Source organism: Crinia signifera, chromosome 9 (genome assembly GCF_055691185.1).
Source record: "Crinia signifera chromosome 9, ASM5569118v1, whole genome shotgun sequence".
NCBI classification, from domain to species: Eukaryota; Metazoa; Chordata; class Amphibia; order Anura; family Myobatrachidae; genus Crinia; species Crinia signifera.
Window position 1 is genome coordinate 61,243,923 of NC_139225.1, and position 17,923 is coordinate 61,261,845.

A 17,923-nucleotide genomic window follows, 5' to 3' on the forward strand; every position below is an offset into this window, starting at 1 on the left:
TGTCCCAGGAGATAGCACAACAAATCTTTTCGTTTTAGCTTGACATTGATGGTGGGAAACCATCTGGTTCTCCCCCATCGATGTAAAAACTATGAACATCGACCATAATCTATCGATGCTTTATAAACATCGATGGTCATCCCTAATGAGAATTGCTTCAACCAATCACATGGTCTAATTTCCAAACTAATTTGCATAAGGCATTTATTTGCTCTCCATAACTTATTTAGGTCCTTCCTCACCATAGTCTAATTGAAAACCTACAAAACCAGCCAAAGATGGTTGATAACAAGAATGTTCTTGACCAATTTTTTTGTTGGTTGAAGACTGTTGTATGATGGTCCCATCAAAAGTAGTAAAATAGAAAACTGTTGACTTGCCATTGATGTTGTTACATATCGGTGGTCATCCATTGTATTTGATGTACTGGCCTGTGGGCCAATCAGAATATGGGGGGCGGGGTGTCACTGGTGTCGTGGGTGGAGCTATGCTCAGTGTCCCAGGAAATAGCAAAACAAAACTAGTAGTTTGAGCTTGACATTGATGGTGTGAAACCATCTGGTTCTCCCCCATCAATGTCAAAACTATTGAACATCGACCATAACCTATAGATGTTTTATAAACATCGATGGCCAATGGCCATCCCTAATGAGTATTGCATCAACCAATCAGATGGTCTAATTTCTAAACTAATTTGCATAAGGCATTTATTTGCTCTCCATAACTTACTTAGGTCTTTCCTCACCCTAGTCTTATTGAAAACCTACAAAACTAGCCAAAGATGGTGGATGACAAGAACATTCACGACTGATTGTCTTGCTGGTTGAAGACTATCACATGATGGTCACAGCTAAAGTAGTAAAATAGAAAACTGTTGACTGACAGTGCATAAACCAATCGGAATGGATTGTTTTGAATGAGTGTTAGTGATGGCCATTGTTGCCTTTGCCATCGATGTTGTTACCTATAGGTGGTCATCCATTGTATTTGACTGACTGGACCGTGGGCCAATCAGAACACGGGGGCGGGGCTTCACATGTTTCAGGGGGTGGAGCTATATTCCATGTCCCAGGAGATAGCACAACAAATCTTTTCGTTTTAGCTTGACATTGATGGTGGGAAACCATCTGGTTCTCCCCCATCGATGTAAAAACTATGAACATCGACCATAATCTATCGATGTTTTATAAACATCGATGGTCATCCCTAATGAGAATTGCATCAACCAATCACACGGTCTAATTTCCAAACTAATTTGCATAAGGAGATTATTTGCTCTCCATAACTTATTTAGGTCCTTCCTCACCATAGTCTAATTGAAAATCTACAAAACCAGCCAAAGATGGTTGATAACAAGAATGTTCTTGACCAATTTTTTTGTTGGTCGAAGACTGTTGTATGATGGTCCCATCAAAAGTAGTAAAATAGAAAACTGTTGACTTGCCATTGATGTTGTTACATATCGGTGGTCATCCATTGTATTTGATGGACTGGCCTGTGGGCCAATCAGAATATGGGGGCGGGGCTTCACTGGTGTCATGGGTGGAGCTATGCTCAGTGTCCCAGGAAATAGCAAAAACAAAACTAGTAGTTTGAGCTTGACATTGATGGTGTGAAACCATCTGGTTTTCCCCCATCGATGTCAAAACTATTGAACATCGACCATAACCTATAGATGTTTTATAAACATCGATGGCCGATGGCCATCCCTAATGAGTATTGCATCAACCAATCAGATGGTCTAATTTCTAAACTAATTTGCATAAGGGCTTTATTTGCTCTCCATAACTTACTTAGGTCTTTCCTCACCCTAGTCTTATTGAAAACCTACAAAACTAGCCAAAGATGGTGGGTGACAAGAACATTCACGACTGATTGGCTTGCTGGTTGAAGACTATCACATGATGGTCCCAGCTAAAGTAGTATAATAGAAAACTGTTGACTGACAGTGCATAAACCAATTGGAATGGATTGTTTTGAATGAGTGTTAGTGATGGCCATTGTTGCCTTTGCCATCGATGTTGTTACCTATAGGTGGTCATCCATTGTATTTGACTGACTGGACCGTGGGCCAATCAGAACACGGGGGCGGGGCTTCACATGTTTCAGGGGGTGGAGCTATATTCCATGTCCCAGGAGATAGCACAACAAATCTTTTCGTTTTAGCTTGACATTGATGGTGGGAAACCATCTGGTTCTCCCCCATCGATGTAAAAACTATGAACATCGACCATAATATATCGATGTTTTATAAACATCGATGGTCATCCCTAATGAGAATTGCATCAACCAATCACATGGTCTAATTTCCAAACAAATTTGCATAAGGCATTTATTTGCTCTCCATAACTTATTTAGGTCCTTCCTCACCATAGTCTAATTGAAAACCTACAAAACCAGCCAAAGATGGTTGATAACAAGAATGTTCTTGACCAATTTTTTTGTTGGTTGAAGACTGTTGTATGATGGTCCCATCAAAAGTAGTAAAATAGAAAACTGTTGACTTGCCATTGATGTTGTTACATATCGGTGGTCATCCATTGTATTTGATGTACTGGCCTGTGGGCCAATCAGAATATGGGGGGCGGGGTGTCACTGGTGTCGTGGGTGGAGCTATGCTCAGTGTCCCAGGAAATAGCAAAACAAAACTAGTAGTTTGAGCTTGACATTGATGGTGTGAAACCATCTGGTTCTCCCCCATCGATGTCAAAACTATTGAACATCGACCATAACCTATAGATGTTTTATAAACATCGATGGCCAATGGCCATCCCTAATGAGTATTGCATCAACCAATCAGATGGTCTAATTTCTAAACTCATTTGCATAAGGGCTTTATTTGCTCTCCATAACTTACTTAGGTCTTTCCTCACCCTAGTCTTATTGAAAACCTACAAAACTAGCCAAAGATGGTGGGTGACAAGAACATTCACGACTGATTGACTTGCTGGTTGAAGACTATCACATGATGGTCCCAGCTAAAGTAGTAAAATAGAAAACTGTTGATTGACAGTGCATAAACCAATTGGAATGGATTGTTTTGAATGAGTGTTAGTGATGGCCATTGTTGCCTTTGCCATCGATGTTGTTACCTATAGGTGGTCATCCATTGTATTTGACTGACTGGACCGTGGGCCAATCAGAACACGGGGGCGGGGCTATATTCCATGTCCCAGGAGATAGCACAACAAATCTTTTCGTTTTAGCTTGACATTGATGGTGGGAAACCATCTGGTTCTCCCCCATCGATGTAAAAACGATGAACATCGACCATAATCTATCGATGTTTTATAAACATCGATGGTCATCCCTAATGAGAATTGCATCAACCAATCACATGGTCTAATTTCCAAACTAATTTGCATAAGGAATTTATTTGCTCTCCATAACTTATTTAGGTCCTTCCTCACCATAGTCTAATTGAAAACCTACAAAACCAGCCAAAGATGGTTGATAACAAGAATGTTCTTGACCAATTGGTTTGTTGGTTGAAGACTGTTGTATGATGGTCCCATCAAAAGTAGTAAAATGGAAAACTGTTGACTTGCCATTGATGTTGTTACATATCGGTGGTCATCCATTGTATTTGATGGACTGGCCTGTGGGCCAATCAGAATATGGGGGTGGCGCTTCACTGGTGTCGTGGGTGGAGCTATGCTCAGTGTCCCAGGAAATAGCAAAACAAAACTAGTAGTTTGAGCTTGACATTGATGGTGTGAAACCATCTGGTTCTCCCCCATCGATGTCAAAACTATTGAACATCGACCATAACCTATAGATGTTTTATAAACATCGATGGCCGATGGCCATCCCTAATGAGTATTGCATCAACCAATCAGATGGTCTAATTTCTAAACTAATTTGCATAAGGGCTTTATTTGCTCTCCATAACTTACTTAGGTCTTTCCTCACCCTAGTCTTATTGAAAACCTACAAAACTAGCCAAAGATGGTGGGTGACAAGAACATTCACGACTGATTGTCTTGCTGGTTGAAGACTATCACATGATGGTCCCAGCTAAAGTAGTAAAATAGAACACTGTTGACTGACAGTGCATAAACCAATCGGAATGGATTGTTTTGAATGAGTGTTAGTGATGGCTATTGTTGCCTTTGCCATCGATGTTGTTACCTATAGGTGGTCATCCATTGTATTTGACTGACTGGACCGTGGGCCAATCAGAACACGGGGGCGGGGCATCACATGTTTCAGGGGGTGGAGCTATATTCCATGTCCCAGGAGATAGCACAACAAATCTTTTCGTTTTAGCTTGACATTGATGGTGGGAAACCATCTGGTTCTCCCCCATCGATGTAAAAACTATGAACATCGACCATAATCTATCGATGCTTTATAAACATCGATGGTCATCCCTAATGAGAATTGCTTCAACCAATCACATGGTCTAATTTCCAAACTAATTTGCATAAGGCATTTATTTGCTCTCCATAACTTATTTAGGTCCTTCCTCACCATAGTCTAATTGAAAACCTACAAAACCAGCCAAAGATGGTTGATAACAAGAATGTTCTTGACCAATTTTTTTGTTGGTTGAAGACTGTTGTATGATGGTCCCATCAAAAGTAGTAAAATAGAAAACTGTTGACTTGCCATTGATGTTGTTACATATCGGTGGTCATCCATTGTATTTGATGTACTGGCCTGTGGGCCAATCAGAATATGGGGGGCGGGGTGTCACTGGTGTCGTGGGTGGAGCTATGCTCAGTGTCCCAGGAAATAGCAAAACAAAACTAGTAGTTTGAGCTTGACATTGATGGTGTGAAACCATCTGGTTCTCCCCCATCGATGTCAAAACTATTGAACATCGACCATAACCTATAGATGTTTTATAAACATCGATGGCCAATGGCCATCCCTAATGAGTATTGCATCAACCAATCAGATGGTCTAATTTCTAAACTAATTTGCATAAGGCATTTATTTGCTCTCCATAACTTACTTAGGTCTTTCCTCACCCTAGTCTTATTGAAAACTTACAAAACTAGCCAAAGATGGTGGATGACAAGAACATTCACGACTGATTGTCTTGCTGGTTGAAGACTATCACATGATGGTCACAGCTAAAGTAGTAAAATAGAAAACTGTTGACTGACAGTGCATAAACCAATCGGAATGGATTGTTTTGAATGAGTGTTAGTGATGGCCATTGTTGCCTTTGCCATCGATGTTGTTACCTATAGGTGGTCATCCATTGTATTTGACTGACTGGACCGTGGGCCAATCAGAACACGGGGGCGGGGCTTCACATGTTTCAGGGGGTGGAGCTATATTCCATGTCCCAGGAGATAGCACAACAAATCTTTTCGTTTTAGCTTGACATTGATGGTGGGAAACCATCTGGTTCTCCCCCATCGATGTAAAAACTATGAACATCGACCATAATCTATCGATGTTTTATAAACATCGATGGTCATCCCTAATGAGTATTGCATTAACCAATCAGATGGTCTAATTTCTAAACTAATTTGCATAAGGGCTTTCTTTGCTCTCCATAACTTACTTAGGTCTTTCCTCACCCTAGTCTTATTGAAAACCTACAAAACTAGCCAAAGATGATGGGTGACAAGAACATTCACGACTGATTGTCTTGCTGGTTGAAGACTATCACATGATGGTCCCAGCTTAAGTAGTAAAATAGAAAACTGTGGACTGACAGTGCATAAACCAATCGAAATGGATTGTTTTGAATGAGTGTTAGTGATGGCCATTGTTGCCTTTGCCATCGATGTTGTTACCTATAGGTGGTCATCCATTGTATTTGACTGACTGGACCGTGGGCCAATCAGAACACGGGGGCGGGGCTATATTCCATGTCCCAGGAGATAGCACAACAAATCTTTTCGTTTTAGCTTGACATTGATGGTGGGAAACCATCTGGTTCTCCCCCATCGATGTAAAAACTATGAACATCGACCATAATCTATCGATGTTTTATAAACATCGATGGTCATCCCTAATGAGAATTGCATCAACCAATCACATGGTCTAATTTCCAAACTAATTTGCATAAGGAATTTATTTGCTCTCCATAACTTATTTAGGTCCTTCCTCACCATAGTCTAATTGAAAACCTACAAAACCAGCCAAAGATGGTTGATAACAAGAATGTTCTTGACCAATTGGTTTGTTGGTTGAAGACTGTTGTATGATGGTCCCATCAAAAGTAGTAAAATGGAAAACTGTTGACTTGCCATTGATGTTGTTACATATCGGTGGTCATCCATTGTATTTGATGGACTGGCCTGTGGGCCAATCAGAATATGGGGGTGGCGCTTCACTGGTGTCGTGGGTGGAGCTATGCTCAGTGTCCCAGGAAATAGCAAAACAAAACTAGTAGTTTGAGCTTGACATTGATGGTGTGAAACCATCTGGTTCTCCCCCATCGATGTCAAAACTATTGAACATCGACCATAACCTATAGATGTTTTATAAACATCGATGGCCGATGGCCATCCCTAATGAGTATTGCATCAACCAATCAGATGGTCTAATTTCTAAACTAATTTGCATAAGGGCTTTATTTGCTCTCCATAACTTACTTAGGTCTTTCCTCACCCTAGTCTAATTGAAAACCTACAAAACTAGCCAAAGATGGTGGGTGACAAGAACATTCACGACTGATTGTCTTGCTGGTTGAAGACTATCACATGATGGTCCCAGCTAAAGTAGTAAAATAGAACACTGTTGACTGACAGTGCATAAACCAATCGGAATGGATTGTTTTGAATGAGTGTTAGTGATGGCCATTGTTGCCTTTGCCATCAATGTTGTTACCTATAGGTGGTCATCCATTGTATTTGACTGACTGGACCGTGGGCCAATCAGAACACGGGGGCGGGGCTTCACATGTTTCAGGGGGTGGAGCTATATTCCATGTCCCAGGAGATAGCACAACAAATCTTTTCGTTTTAGCTTGACATTGATGGTGGGAAACCATCTGGTTCTCCCCCATCGATGTAAAAACTATGAACATCGACCATAATCTATCGATGTTTTATAAACATCGATGGTAATCCCTAATGAGAATTGCATCAACCAATCACATGGTCTAATTTCCAAACTAATTTGCATAAGGAATTTATTTGCTCTCCATAACTTATTTAGGTCCTTCCTCACCATAGTCTAATTGAAAACTTACAAAACCAGCCAAAGATGGTTGATAACAAGAATGTTCTTGACCAATTGGTTTGTTGGTTGAAGACTGTTGTATGATGGTCCCATCAAAAGTAGTAAAATGGAAAACTGTTGACTTGCCATTGATGTTGTTACATATCGGTGGTCATCCATTGTATTTGATGGACTGGCCTGTGGGCCAATCAGAATATGGGGGCGGGGCTTCACTGGTGTCGTGGGTGGAGCTATGCTCAGTGTCCCAGGAAATAGCAAAACAAAACTAGTAGTTTGAGCTTGACATTGATGGTGTGAAACCATCTAGTTCTCCCCCATCGATGTCAAAACTATTGAACATCGACCATAACCTATAGATGTTTTATAAACATCGATGGCCGATGGCCGATGGCCATCCCTAATGAGTATTGCATCAACCAATCAGATGGTCTAATTTCTAAACTAATTTGCATAAGGGATTTATTTGCTCTCCATAACTTACTTAGGTCTTTCCTCACCCTAGTCTTATTGAAAACCTACAAAACTAGCCAAAGATGGTGGGTGACAAGAACATTCACGACTGATTGTCTTGCTGGTTGAAGACTATCACATGATGGTACCGGCTAAAGTAGTAAAATAGAAAACTGTTGACTGACAGTGCATAAACCAATCGGAATGGATTGTTTTGAATGAGTGTTAGTGATGGCCATTGTTGCCTTTGCCATCGATGTTGTTACCTATAGGTGGTCATCCATTGTATTTGACTGACTGGACCGTGGGCCAATCAGAACACGGGGGCGGGGCTTCACATGTTTCAGGGGGTGGAGCTATATTCCATGTCCCAGGAGATAGCACAACAAATCTTTCCGTTTTAGCTTGACATTGATGGTGGGAAACCATCTGGTTCTCCCCCATCGATGTAAAAACTATGAACATCGACCATAATCTATCGATGTTTTATAAACATCGATGGTCATCCCTAATGAGAATTGCATCAACCAATCACATGGTCTAATTTCCAAACTAATTTGCATAAGGCATTTATTTGCTCTCCATAACTTATTTAGGTCCTTCCTCACCATAGTCTAATTGAAAACCTACAAAACCAGCCAAAGATGGTTGATAACAAGAATGTTCTTGACCAATTTTTTTGTTGGTTGAAGACTGTTGTATGATGGTCCCATCAAAAGTAGTAAAATAGAAAACTGTTGACTTGCCATTGATGTTGTTACATATCGGTGGTCATCCATTGTATTTGATGGACTGGCCTGTGGGCCAATCAGAATATGGGGGGCGGGGTGTCACTGGTGTCGTGGGTGGAGCTATGCTCAGTGTCCCAGGAAATAGCAAAACAAAACTAGTAGTTTGAGCTTGACATTGATGGTGTGAAACCATCTGGTTCTCCCCCATCGATGTCAAAACTATTGAACATCGACCATAACCTATAGATGTTTTATAAACATCGATGGCCAATGGCCATCCCTAATGAGTATTGCATCAACCAATCAGATGGTCTAATTTCTAAACTAATTTGCATAAGGCATTTATTTGCTCTCCATAACTTACTTAGGTCTTTCCTCACCCTAGTCTTATTGAAAACCTACAAAACTAGCCAAAGATGGTGGATGACAAGAACATTCACGACTGATTGTCTTGCTGGTTGAAGACTATCACATGATGGTCCCAGCTAAAGTAGTAAAATAGAAAACTGTTGACTGACAGTGCATAAACCAATCGGAATGGATTGTTTTGAATGAGTGTTAGTGATGGCCATTGTTGCCTTTGCCATCGATGTTGTTACCTATAGGTGGTCATCCATTGTATTTGACTGACTGGACCGTGGGCCAATCAGAACATGGGGGCGGGGCTTCACATGTTTCAGGGGGTGGAGCTATATTCCATGTCCCAGGAGATAGCACAACAAATCTTTTCGTTTTAGCTTGACATTGATGGTGGGAAACCATCTGGTTCTCCCCCATCGATGTAAAAACTATGAACATCGACCATAATCTATCGATGTTTTATAAACATCGATGGTCATCCCTAATGAGAATTGCATCAACCAATCACACGGTCAAATTTCCAAACTAATTTGCATAAGGAGATTATTTGCTCTCCATAACTTATTTAGGTCCTTCCTCACCATAGTCTAATTGAAAATCTACAAAACCAGCCAAAGATGGTTGATAACAAGAATGTTCTTTGACCAATTGGTTTGTTGGTTGAAGACTGTTGTATGATGGTCCCATCAAAAGTAGTAAAATAGAAAACTGTTGACTTGCCATTGATGTTGTTACATATCGGTGGTTATCCATTGTATTTGATGGACTAGCCTGTGGGCCCATCAGAATATGGGGGTGGGGCTTCACTGGTGTCGTGGGTGGAGCTATGCTCAGTGTCCCAGGAAATAGCAAAACAAAACTAGTAGTTTGAGCTTGACATTGATGGTGTGAAACCATCTGGTTCTCCCCCATCGATGTCAAAACTATTGAACATCGACCATAACCTATAGATGTTTTATAAACATCGATGGCCGATGGCCATCCCTAATGAGTATTGCATCAACCAATCAGATGGTCTAATTTCTAAACTAATTTGCATAAGGGCTTTATTTGCTCTCCATAACTTACTTAGGTCTTTCCTCACTCTAGTCTTATTGAAAACCTACAAAACTAGCCAAAGATGGTGGGTGACAAGAACATTCACGACTGATTGTCTTGCTGGTTGAAGACTATCACATGATGGTCCCAGCTAAAGTAGTAAAATAGAACACTGTTGACTGACAGTGCATAAACCAATCGGAATGGATTGTTTTGAATGAGTGTTAGTGATGGCTATTGTTGCCTTTGCCATCGATGTTGTTACCTATAGGTGGTCATCCATTGTATTTGACTGACTGGACCGTGGGCCAATCAGAACACGGGGGCGGGGCTTCACATGTTTCAGGGGGTGGAGCTATATTCCATGTCCCAGGAGATAGCACAACAAATCTTTTCGTTTTAGCTTGACATTGATGGTGGGAAACCATCTGGTTCTCCCCCATCGATGTAAAAACTATGAACATCGACCATAATCTATCGATTTTTTATAAACATCGATGGTCATCCCTAATGAGAATTGCATCAACCAATCACATGGTCTAATTTCCAAACTAATTTGCATAAGGCATTTATTTGCTCTCCATAACTTATTTAGGTCCTTCCTCACCATAGTCTAATTGAAAACCTACAAAACCAGCCAAAGATGGTTGATAACAAGAATGTTCTTGACCAATTTTTTTGTTGGTTGAAGACTGTTGTATGATGGTCCCATCAAAAGTAGTAAAATAGAAAACTGTTGACTTGCCATTGATGTTGTTACATATCGGTGGTCATCCATTGTATTTGATGGACTGGCCTGTGGGCCAATCAGAATATGGGGGGCGGGGTGTCACTGGTGTCGTGGGTGGAGCTATGCTCAGTGTCCCAGGAAATAGCAAAACAAAACTAGTAGTTTGAGCTTGACATTGATGGTGTGAAACCATCTGGTTCTCCCCCATCGATGTCAAAACTATTGAACATCGACCATAACCTATAGATGTTTTAGAAACATCGATGGCCAATGGCCATCCCTAATGAGTATTGCATCAACCAATCAGATGGTCTAATTTCTAAACTAATTTGCATAAGGGCTTTATTTGCTCTCCATAACTTACTTAGGTCTTTCCTCACCCTAGTCTTATTGAAAACCTACAAAACTAGCCAAAGATGGTGGGTGACAAGAACATTCACGACTGATTGTCTTGCTGGTTGAAGACTATCACATGATGGTCCCAGCTAAAGTAGTAAAATAGAAAACTGTTGACTGACAGTGCATAAACCAATCGGAATGGATTGTTTTGAATGAGTGTTAGTGATGGCCATTGTTGCCTTTGCCATCGATGTTGTTACCTATAGGTGGTCATCCATTGTATTTGACTGACTGGACCGTGGGCCAATCAGAACACGGGGGCGGGGCTTCACATGTTTCAGGGGGTGGAGCTGTATTCCATGTCCCAGGAGATAGCACAACAAATCTTTTCGTTTTAGCTTGACATTGATGGTGGGAAACCATCTGGTTCTCCCCCATCGATGTAAAAACTATGAACATCGACCATAATCTATCGATGTTTTATAAACATCGATGGTCATCCCTAATGAGAATTGCATCAACCAATCACATGGTCTAATTTCCAAACTAATTTGCATAAGGAATTTATTTGCTCTCCATAACTTATTTAGGTCCTTCCTCACCATAGTCTAATTGAAAACCAGCCAAAGATGGTTGATAACAAGAATGTTCTTTGACCAATTGGTTTGTTGGTTGAAGACTGTTGTATGATGGTCCCATCAAAAGTAGTAAAATAGAAAACTGTTGACTTGCCATTGATGTTGTTACATATCGGTGGTTATCCATTGTATTTGATGGACTAGCCTGTGGGCCCATCAGAATATGGGGGTGGGGCTTCACTGGTGTCGTGGGTGGAGCTATGCTCAGTGTCCCAGGAAATAGCAAAACAAAACTAGTAGTTTGAGCTTGACATTGATGGTGTGAAACCATCTGGTTCTCCCCCATCGATGTCAAAACTATTGAACATCGACCATAACCTATAGATGTTTTATAAACATCGATGGCCGATGGCCATCCCTAATGAGTATTGCATCAACCAATCAGATGGTCTAATTTCTAAACTAATTTGCATAAGGGCTTTATTTGCTCTCCATAACTTACTTAGGTCTTTCCTCACTCTAGTCTTATTGAAAACCTACAAAACTAGCCAAAGATGGTGGGTGACAAGAACATTCACGACTGATTGTCTTGCTGGTTGAAGACTATCACATGATGGTCCCAGCTAAAGTAGTAAAATAGAACACTGTTGACTGACAGTGCATAAACCAATCGGAATGGATTGTTTTGAATGAGTGTTAGTGATGGCTATTGTTGCCTTTGCCATCGATGTTGTTACCTATAGGTGGTCATCCATTGTATTTGACTGACTGGACCGTGGGCCAATCAGAACACGGGGGCGGGGCTTCACATGTTTCAGGGGGTGGAGCTATATTCCATGTCCCAGGAGATAGCACAACAAATCTTTTCGTTTTAGCTTGACATTGATGGTGGGAAACCATCTGGTTCTCCCCCATCGATGTAAAAACTATGAACATCGACCATAATCTATCGATTTTTTATAAACATCGATGGTCATCCCTAATGAGAATTGCATCAACCAATCACATGGTCTAATTTCCAAACTAATTTGCATAAGGCATTTATTTGCTCTCCATAACTTATTTAGGTCCTTCCTCACCATAGTCTAATTGAAAACCTACAAAACCAGCCAAAGATGGTTGATAACAAGAATGTTCTTGACCAATTTTTTTGTTGGTTGAAGACTGTTGTATGATGGTCCCATCAAAAGTAGTAAAATAGAAAACTGTTGACTTGCCATTGATGTTGTTACATATCGGTGGTCATCCATTGTATTTGATGGACTGGCCTGTGGGCCAATCAGAATATGGGGGGCGGGGTGTCACTGGTGTCGTGGGTGGAGCTATGCTCAGTGTCCCAGGAAATAGCAAAACAAAACTAGTAGTTTGAGCTTGACATTGATGGTGTGAAATCATCTGGTTCTCCCCCATCGATGTCAAAACTATTGAACATCGACCATAACCTATAGATGTTTTATAAACATCGATGGCCAATGGCCATCCCTAATGAGTATTGCATCAACCAATCAGATGGTCTAATTTCTAAACTAATTTGCATAAGGCATTTATTTGCTCTCCATAACTTACTTAGGTCTTTCCTCACCCTAGTCTTATTGAAAACCTACAAAACTAGCCAAAGATGGTGGATGACAAGAACATTCACGACTGATTGTCTTGCTGGTTGAAGACTATCACATGATGGTCCCAGCTAAAGTAGTAAAATAGAAAACTGTTGACTGACAGTGCATAAACCAATCGGAATGGATTGTTTTGAATGAGTGTTAGTGATGGCCATTGTTGCCTTTGCCATCGATGTTGTTACCTATAGGTGGTCATCCATTGTATTTGACTGACTGGACCGTGGGCCAATCAGAACATGGGGGCGGGGCTATATTCCATGTCCCAGGAGATAGCACAACAAATCTATTCGTTTTAGCTTGACATTGATGGTGGGAAACCATCTGGTTCTCCCCCATCGATGTAAAAACTATGAACATCGACCATAATCTATCGATGTTTTATAAACATCGATGGTCATCCCTAATGAGAATTGCATCAACCAATCACACGGTCAAATTTCCAAACTAATTTGCATAAGGAGATTATTTGCTCTCCATAACTTATTTAGGTCCTTCCTCACCATAGTCTAATTGAAAATCTACAAAACCAGCCAAAGATGGTTGATAACAAGAATGTTCTTGACCAATTGGTTTGTTGGTCGAAGACTGTTGTATGATGGTCCCATCAAAAGTAGTAAAATAGAAAACTGTTGACTTGCCATTGATGTTGTTACATATCGGTGGTCATCCATTGTATTTGATGGACTGGCCTGTGGGCCAATCAGAATATGGGGGTGGGGCTTCACTGGTGTCATGGGTGGAGCTATGCTCAGTGTCCCAGGAAATAGCAAAAACAAAACTAGTAGTTTGAGCTTGACATTGATGGTGTGAAACCATCTGGTTCTCCCCCATCGATGTCAAAACTATTGAACATCGACCATAACCTATAGATGTTTTATAAACATCGATGGCCGATGGCCATCCCTAATGAGTATTGCATCAACCAATCAGATGGTCTAATTTCTAAACTAATTTGCATAAGGGCTTTATTTGCTCTCCATAACTTACTTAGGTCTTTCCTCACCCTAGTCTTATTGAAAACCTACAAAACTAGCCAAAGATGGTGGGTGACAAGAACATTCACGACTGATTGGCTTGCTGGTTGAAGACTATCACATGATGGTCCCAGCTAAAGTAGTAAAATAGAAAACTGTTGACTGACAGTGCATAAACCAATTGGAATGGATTGTTTTGAATGAGTGTTAGTGATGGCCATTGTTGCCTTTGCCATCGATGTTGTTACCTATAGGTGGTCATCCATTGTATTTGACTGACTGGACCGTGGGCCAATCAGAACACGGGGGCGGGGCTTCACATGTTTCAGGGGGTGGAGCTATATTCCATGTCCCAGGAGATAGCACAACAAATCTTTTCGTTTTAGCTTGACATTGATGGTGGGAAACCATCTGGTTCTCCCCCATCGATGTAAAAACTATGAACATTGACCATAATCTATCGATTTTTTATAAACATCGATGGTCATCCCTAATGAGAATTGCATCAACCAATCACATGGTCTAATTTCCAAACTAATTTGCATAAGGCATTTATTTGCTCTCCATAACTTATTTAGGTCCTTCCTCACCATAGTCTAATTGAAAACCTACAAAACCAGCCAAAGATGGTTGATAACAAGAATGTTCTTGACCAATTTTTTTGTTGGTTGAAGACTGTTGTATGATGGTCCCATCAAAAGTAGTAAAATAGAAAACTGTTGACTTGCCATTGATGTTGTTACATATCGGTGGTCATCCATTGTATTTGATGGACTGGCCTGTGGGCCAATCAGAATATGGGGGGCGGGGTGTCACTGGTGTCGTGGGTGGAGCTATGCTCAGTGTCCCAGGAAATAGCAAAACAAAACTAGTAGTTTGAGCTTGACATTGATGGTGTGAAACCATCTGGTTCTCCCCCATCGATGTCAAAACTATTGAACATCGACCATAACCTATAGATGTTTTATAAACATCGATGGCCAATGGCCATCCCTAATGAGTATTGCATCAACCAATCAGATGGTCTAATTTCTAAACTAATTTGCATAAGGGCTTTATTTGCTCTCCATAACTTACTTAGGTCTTTCCTCACCCTAGTCTTATTGAAAACCTACAAAACTAGCCAAAGATGGTGGGTGACAAGAACATTCACGACTGATTGTCTTGCTGGTTGAAGACTATCACATGATGGTCCCAGCTAAAGTAGTAAAATAGAAAACTGTTGACTGACAGTGCATAAACCAATCGGAATGGATTGTTTTGAATGAGTGTTAGTGATGGCCATTGTTGCCTTTGCCATCGATGTTGTTACCTATAGGTGGTCATCCATTGTATTTGACTGACTGGACCGTGGGCCAATCAGAACACGGGGGCGGGGCTTCACATGTTTCAGGGGGTGGAGCTGTATTCCATGTCCCAGGAGATAGCACAACAAATCTTTTCGTTTTAGCTTGACATTGATGGTGGGAAACCATCTGGTTCTCCCCCATCGATGTAAAAACTATGAACATCGACCATAATCTATCGATGTTTTATAAACATCGATGGTCATCCCTAATGAGAATTGCATCAACCAATCACATGGTCTAATTTCCAAACTAATTTGCATAAGGAATTTATTTGCTCTCCATAACTTATTTAGGTCCTTCCTCACCATAGTCTAATTGAAAACTAGCCAAAGATGGTTGATAACAAGAATGTTCTTTGACCAATTGGTTTGTTGGTTGAAGACTGTTGTATGATGGTCCCATCAAAAGTAGTAAAATAGAAAACTGTTGACTTGCCATTGATGTTGTTACATATCGGTGGTCATCCATTGTATTTGATGGACTAGCCTGTGGGCCCATCAGAATATGGGGGTGGGGCTTCACTGGTGTCGTGGGTGGAGCTATGCTCAGTGTCCCAGGAAATAGCAAAACAAAACTAGTAGTTTGAGCTTGACATTGATGGTGTGAAACCATCTGGTTCTCCCCCATCGATGTCAAAACTATTGAACATCGACCATAACCTATAGATGTTTTATAAACATCGATGGCCGATGGCCATCCCTAATGAGTATTGCATCAACCAATCAGATGGTCTAATTTCTAAACTAATTTGCATAAGGGCTTTATTTGCTCTCCATAACTTACTTAGGTCTTTCCTCACTCTAGTCTTATTGAAAACCTACAAAACTAGCCAAAGATGGTGGGTGACAAGAACATTCACGACTGATTGTCTTGCTGGTTGAAGACTATCACATGATGGTCCCAGCTAAAGTAGTAAAATAGAACACTGTTGACTGACAGTGCATAAACCAATCGGAATGGATTGTTTTGAATGAGTGTTAGTGATGGCTATTGTTGCCTTTGCCATCGATGTTGTTACCTATAGGTGGTCATCCATTGTATTTGACTGACTGGACCGTGGGCCAATCAGAACACGGGGGCGGGGCTTCACATGTTTCAGGGGGTGGAGCTATATTCCATGTCCCAGGAGATAGCACAACAAATCTTTTCGTTTTAGCTTGACATTGATGGTGGGAAACCATCTGGTTCTCCCCCATCGATGTAAAAACTATGAACATCGACCATAATCTATCGATTTTTTATAAACATCGATGGTCATCCCTAATGAGAATTGCATCAACCAATCACATGGTCTAATTTCCAAACTAATTTGCATAAGGCATTTATTTGCTCTCCATAACTTATTTAGGTCCTTCCTCACCATAGTCTAATTGAAAACCTACAAAACCAGCCAAAGATGGTTGATAACAAGAATGTTCTTGACCAATTTTTTTGTTGGTTGAAGACTGTTGTATGATGGTCCCATCAAAAGTAGTAAAATAGAAAACTGTTGACTTGCCATTGATGTTGTTACATATCGGTGGTCATCCATTGTATTTGATGGACTAGCCTGTGGGCCCATCAGAATATGGGGGTGGGGCTTCACTGGTGTCGTGGGTGGAGCTATGCTCAGTGTCCCAGGAAATAGCAAAACAAAACTAGTAGTTTGAGCTTGACATTGATGGTGTGAAACCATCTGGTTCTCCCCCATCGATGTCAAAACTATTGAACATCGACCATAACCTATAGATGTTTTATAAACATCGATGGCCGATGGCCATCCCTAATGAGTATTGCATCAACCAATCAGATGGTCTAATTTCTAAACTTATTTGCATAAGGGCTTTATTTGCTCTCCATAACTTACTTAGGTCTTTCCTCACCCTAGTCTTATTGAAAACCTACAAAACTAGCCAAAGATGGTGGGTGACAAGAACATTCACGACTGATTGTCTTGCTGGTTGAAGACTATCACATGATGGTCCCAGCTAAAGTAGTAAAATAGAAAACTGTTGACTGACAGTGCATAAACCAATCGGAATGGATTGTTTTGAATGAGTGTTAGTGATGGCCATTGTTGCCTTTGCCATCAATGTTGTTACCTATAGGTGGTCATCCATTGTATTTGACTGACTGGACCGTGGGCCAATCAGAACATGGGGGCGGGGCTTCACATGTTTCAGGGGGTGGAGCTATATTCCATGTCCCAGGAGATAGCACAACAAATCTTTTCGTTTTAGCTTGACATTGATGGTGGGAAACCATCTGGTTCTCCCCCATCGATGTAAAAACTATGAACATCGACCATAATATATCGATGTTGTATAAACATCGATGGTCATCCCTAATGAGAATTGCATCAACCAATCACATGGTCTAATTGCCAAACTAATTTGCATAAGGAATTTATTTGCTCTCCATAACTTATTTAGGTCCTTCCTCACCATAGTCTAATTGAAAACCTACAAAACCAGCCAAAGATGGTTGATAACAAGAATTTTCTTGACCAAATGGTTTGTTGGTTGAAGACTGTTGTGTGATGGTCCCATCAAAAGTAGTAAAATAGAAAACTGTTGACTTGACATTGATGTTTTTACATATCGGTGGTCATCCATTGTATTTGATGG